Genomic DNA, 6125 nt, shown 5'->3' with positions numbered 1-6125 from the left:
CTGAGTAATACCCCTCCCCACCTTCTCACTATATAGAAGGATCTGGCAACTTCTGTTTCAGTGCATCTGAAGAAGTGTGCATGCACACGAAAGCTCATACCAAGAACTAACTTAGTTGGTCTTTAAGGTGCTACTGGAAGGAATTTTTTTATTTAAACGCAAGGCAGACATTCGACAGGTGCAGAGAGAGAGCGAAAGAGAGAAACAGAGAGGGAGCGGAAGGATGCTGGACTATTTGGACCACTGGCTAACTACAGGGCTCTTCTGATATTCTGGTGGAACCTCCAGATCTAGGGGCAGTCTATCTAGAGTTTTAGATTCCTTGGGGCATTTGGCCACTGTGATAATTAATAGGGTGGTGTGGGCCTTTGGCCTGATCCAATTCGGATCTGCTAGTGATCTTCTGTCCTCTGGCTACCCTCCAAATGGAGGAATTGCATTTCTTTACCCTGAACTTTAGGGACGCAGGTGGCGCTATGGGCTAAACCACAGAGCCTAGGACTTGCCGATCAGAAGGTCGGCAGTTCAAATCCCCGCGATGACGGGGTGAGCTCCCGTTGCTCAGTTCCTGCTCCTGCCAACCTAGCAGTTCGAAAGCACGTCAAAGTGCAAGTAGATAAATAGGTACCGCTCCAGCGGGAAGGTAAACGCCGTTTGCGTTCGCTGCTCTGGTTCTCCAGAAGCGGCTGTACGCCGGCTCCCTCGGCCAATGAATCGAGATGAGCGCCGCAACCCCAGAGTCAGCCACGACAGGACCTAATAGTCAGGGGTCCCTTTACCTTTATGTTACCCTGAACTTTGACACCCAAGTGCTACATTCAAGGTCTCATCCCATTCTCCTGACTGTAGTTTGGTGTAAACTGATTTTAATGTGGCATTTTTAAATAGTTCCCACACTGGGACCTTATGGTGAAGTGCAGGTAAGTAATTGAAATATAATAAAAAGATCAACAATAAACCAAAACGGCCTGATCCCTCATATCCCACTGAGCTATCTGGGGGAGTTCCTGCTGCTGACCCACTAATAATAATAATAATAATAATAATAATTTTTATTTATACCCCGCCCTCCCCAGCCAAGGCCGGGCTCAGGGCAGTTAACAAGCAATAATAAAAACAAGTTGAATGAATACAACTTAAAAACAAAATTAAAATACAACATTAAAATATTGAAACATTAAAATGTAGCCTCATCGCAGGAGGAGAAAGGAAAAGAAAAAAGAAAGAGAGGGAGGGAATCAAATTGCCTCCAGGCCAAAGGCCAGGCAGAACAACTCTGTCTTACAGGCCCTGCGGAAAGAAATCAGATCCTGCAGCGCCCTGGTCTCATGAGGCAGAGCGTTCCACCCGGCCGGAGCCATCACTGAAAAGGCCCTGGCTCTGGTTGAAGCCAATCTAACTTCCTTAGGGCCCGGGACCACTAGGGTGTTGCTATTTATGGACCTTGAGGCTCTCCGTGGAGCATACCAGGAGAGGCGGTCCCGTAGGTACGAGGGTCCTAGGCCATGAAGGGCTTGAAAGGTCAAAACCCGCACCTTGAACCTGACCCTGTACTCCACCGGGAGCCAGTGCAGCTTGAAAAGCACTGGGTGAATATGCTCCCATGGCAGAGACCCCGTGAGGAGCCTTGCTGCAGCATTCTGCAGCCGCTGGAGTGCAGAAGCCATGCATTCAGTATAACAGGCCCTAAAGCCTTTGGAACTCCCACCCACCTGAGATAGACAGCCACCCTCCTTGCTGAACTTCAGAGCATGACTAAGGCTTTTTTGTTCCAGCAGGCATTTTAAGGTAGTGTTTGGTTTTACGATAAATTTTTATTGTTTCCTTTTGCTGCCTGGGTTGCTTTTTATGGACGCCACTTAGAAATGCCAATTATTCGGTGGCGCATAAATGTCTCCTGTAAAATAAATGATCAATAAATCCACGAGTGCTGGATGCGACAAATGGCCTGGCTTGTTCTCAGCCAGCTTCTTAACGCTGCTGTTTAAACCACCCCTTTATTCAGCACCATGAGGACTGGAATCTTAAACTTTATTTTCAGGGAAAGGGTTGCGTAGCTCAGGGGCAAAGAAGCTGTTGTGTGCCAGTTGAGGATACTATTTGTAGGAGACACACAGGGCCACTTTCTTTGAATTCTGGCAAGCAGGACCTGGGCACAACTATTATTAAATTATTATTAATTTATTATTTGTACCCCGCCCATCTGGCCAAGTTTCCCCAGCTACTCTGGGCGGCTTCTAATCAAGTGATAAAAACAATACAGCATTAAATATTAAAAACTTCCCTTCAGATGTCTTTTAAAGATAGGGTAGCTGTTTATTTCCTTGACATCTGATGGGAGGGCGTTCCACAGGGCGGGTGCCACCACCGAGAAGGCCCTCTGCCTGGTTCCATGTAACCTCACTTCTCGCAGGGAGGGAACTGCCAGAAGGCCCTCGGAGCTGGATCTCAGTGTCTGGGCTGAACAATGGGAACAGCACTCTTTCCCCTCCAAACTGAACTGGCTGCGATCCTTTTAGCAGCTTGGAGAGATTGACACAATGCCTTTAAAACACGTAAAGGTAAAGGGACCCCGAACCATTAGGTCCAGTCGTGGCCGACTCTGGGGTTGTGGCGCTCATCTCGCTTTACTGGCCGAATGTTCTTTGGAACCTGAACATCGTCCGCACCTTCTGCACGGCTGCAGCCAATCAAAAGCCACGCCTTGGTTTCCTGAAATTTTGGAAGTCGAACGGACTTCCGGAACGGATTCAGTTCGACTTCTGAGGTGCCACTCTATTTGATTTCCTTTGGATTTTGAAATGTTTAAGATTACTTTGTTGCTAACTTTGCAATGTTTTATTTCGAATCTTTTTAACATAATATTTTAGTTTCCCGTTAACTACGCTGCTTTGAACTTTATACTTGGCTTCCTTTTGGATTGCGTTGTTTGATGTTTTAATGTAGGGCTGTAAACCGCTTTGAGATTTTTGGCTTGGAATAGAAAGCGGTACAGAAGTGAAATGAAAAATAACGATAATGGCTCCCTCACGCATGCACACAAGAATCCCAGGGACTGAAGTTTGTGAAGGGTTCTGGGAATTGTAGTTCTGTGAGGGGTGGAACTATAGTTCCCGGGATACTTTGAGGAACGGCTAAGGGAGCTGGGCATGTTTAGCCTGGAGAAGATGAGGTTAAGGGGTGATATGATAGCCATGTTCAAATATAGAAAAGGATGTCACATAGAGGAGGGAGAAAGGTTGTTTTCTGCTGCTCCAGAGAAGCGGACACGGAGCAATGGATCCAAACTACAAGAAAGAAGATTCCACCTAAACATTAGGAAGAACTTCCTGACAGTAAGAGCTGTTTGACAGTGGAATTTGCTGCCAAGGAGTGTGGTGGAGTCTCCTACTTTGGAGGTCTTTAAGCAGAGGCTTGACAACCATATGTCAGGAGTGCTCTGATGGTGTTTCCTGCTTGGCAGGGGGTTGGACTCGATGGCCCTTGGGGTCTCTTCCAACTCTAGGATTCTATGATTCTATGATTCTATGTGTTTTAACTGTTCAGCATGGATCTGACTAGAGATAGGAAGAGGAAGACAGGAAGAGGAGAACGAGTGTGAAAGAGATGTTGGAATGGCAGAGAGAGAGAGAGATAGAAGGAATGAGAGAGAGAGAGAGAAGGATGATGGAGAAGGGTTATTTATGTTGCCACTACTGCGGTCCATGTTTCGTTAGCCCTCAAATGGAAAACGCGTGAGATTCCCAGCCAAAGAAGAATGGCAACTTAAGCTGACAAAATATGTGCAGCTTGCAGACTTAACATATAGAATAAGAGAACAAGAAGAACATACGTTTAGAGAAGATTGGAAAATGTTGATTGAATATATGGGAAATAACTGTGTACAGCTGAAGACGCTGGCAGCATCGAGATACATCCAACAGTGTAAATAAGTTTTGACGGATGCAACAATGGAATACTGAATGGTTTCGTTCAGGCATAGGCAACCTTTGGCCCTCCAGATGTTTTGGACTACAATTCCCATCATCCCTGACCGCTGGTCCTGCTAGCTAGGGATCATAGGAGTTGTAGGCCAAAACATCTGGAGGGCCGAAGGTTGCCTATGTCTGCTTTGTTGTTTAGTCGTGTCCGCCTCTTCGTGACCCCCTGGACCAGAGCATGCCAGGCCCTCCTGTCTTCCACTGCCTCCAGCAGTTTGGTCAAACTCATACTGGTAGCTTCGAGAACACTGTCCCACCATCTCGTCCTCTGTCGTCCCCTTCTCCTTGTGCCCTCCATCTTTCCCAACATCAGGGTCTTTTCCAGGGAGTCTTCTCTTCTCATGAGGTGGCCAAAGTATTGGAGCCTCAGCTTCAGGATCTGTCCTTCCAGGGAGCACTCAGGGCTGATTTCCTTCAGAATGGAGAGGTTGGATCTTCTTGCAGCCCATGGGACTCTCAAGAGTCTCCTCCAGCACCACAATTCAAAAGCATCCGTTCTTCGGCGATCAGCCTTCTTTATGCCTGGTTTAGTTTTTGTAAAAGCGGCAGGGATTTATGACCTGCAAAACGAACCATGGAAAGATAAGAATGGTGGTTTAAGGATGTTCAAATGAGTGTTTTCAACTGTAAAACAGAAAATTTGATAATATATATATATATTTTAAAAAGAGAGAGAAAGAGAGAATATGTGACAAAGTATGTGAAAAGGGAAAGGGTGGCTCCACCCAGGATCATCTGGGCGCACAGCAAGGACCCACCCACTGAGCTGTCAGCCCACCCTGCTGCACTGATGTTTCTTTTTCCATCATTATAGATAACCCTGGCCATCTCCTTCTGCCCCCCCCCCGTCCTTTCCCCTCCCCTGTGCTCTTAAAATTCCACTGGCAGAACGTCAGCACAAGGCTTGCATGTTGTTCTTGGCTGTCCTCCCCATGTTGCAAACGCCTCCACTCAAACATGGTTGGGTTTTTTCCCTTCTTTTTGTTTTTGTATTTGTGGGGAGGGTCTTCTTCAATGGACGGGTGTAGCGAAGTTGGGAAATCTTGGTATGCCAAAAGCTGGTTCACGCAGGAGTGAGGCTTTGTGGGAGAGATAAAATTGTGGCCTTCTGGGGAATGGGTGTTTGGTCTCTTTAAACGTAAAACTATAGAAGTGTGAGTCAGTTACCTCTTGGCTCTAGGTGGGATGAGATGTTATCTGATTTGCAGACCCTGAGGGGGGGGGCTGAGTGTGGATAGCACAGGAGGCTATCAAGTAATTTACAATTTAGGAGCCTGGTGCCTGGGAACAAAGGAAGAGCCTTTTGATCTTAAGGTCTCTGAGTCTAGACAAAGTTCAGCTGTGCTGGTCTCCTGACAGTCAGGAGATATAGTCATACAGCCATTGGTAAATTGGTAATTAACCAATTAAGTATGGTTTTAGCTAGTTATATTTTGCAATGTTTTTATTTTTTGTTTGTAACCTTCTAAGAGGGAGGTGGGTGGTGCTGTGGGTTAAACCTCAGTGCCTAGGACTTGCCGATCAGAAGCTCGGCGGTTCGAATCCCTGTGATGGGGTGAGCTCCTGCTGCTCGGTCCCTGCTCCTGCCAACCTAGCAGTTCGAAAGCACAACAAAGTGCAAGTAGATAAATAGGTACCACTCTGGCAGGAAGGTAAACGGCGTTTCTGTGCGCTGCTCTGGTTCGCCAGAAGCGGCTTAGTCCTGCTGGCCACATGACCCAGAAGCTGTACGCCGGCTCCCTCGGCCAATAAAGCGAGATGAGCGCGGCAACCCCAGAGTCGGTCACGACTGGACCTAATGGTCAGGGGTCCCTTTACCTTTACCTTACTTGTAAGAGAAGCCTGGGAATGAAGGAAGAGCCTTTTGATCTTAAGGTCTCTGAGTCTAAACAAAGTTAAGCCGTGCTGGTCTCCTGACAATCAGGAGATATAGTCTTATCCTACAGCCCTTGGTAATTAACCCAAAGAAATGGTTGGTCTCTAACCTGTCCTCCACCTGGTTTTTCAAGGATAAAGGAGTGGGAATTCAGATGCAAAGGGCAACAGAACATCTTGCCCTGGTACTTCGCCTGGGGGCATTTGACCAGTGAAAGGCCTCTTGACTACTCTATTGTTGCTGTGTGAGTATGGTGTTAGCTAGTTATA

The sequence above is a fragment of the Podarcis vaucheri genome (genome assembly GCF_965113315.1).
Source record: "Podarcis vaucheri genome assembly, chromosome: 16".
NCBI lineage: Eukaryota > Metazoa > Chordata > Lepidosauria > Squamata > Lacertidae > Podarcis > Podarcis vaucheri.
This window is presented reverse-complemented; position numbering follows the sequence as displayed.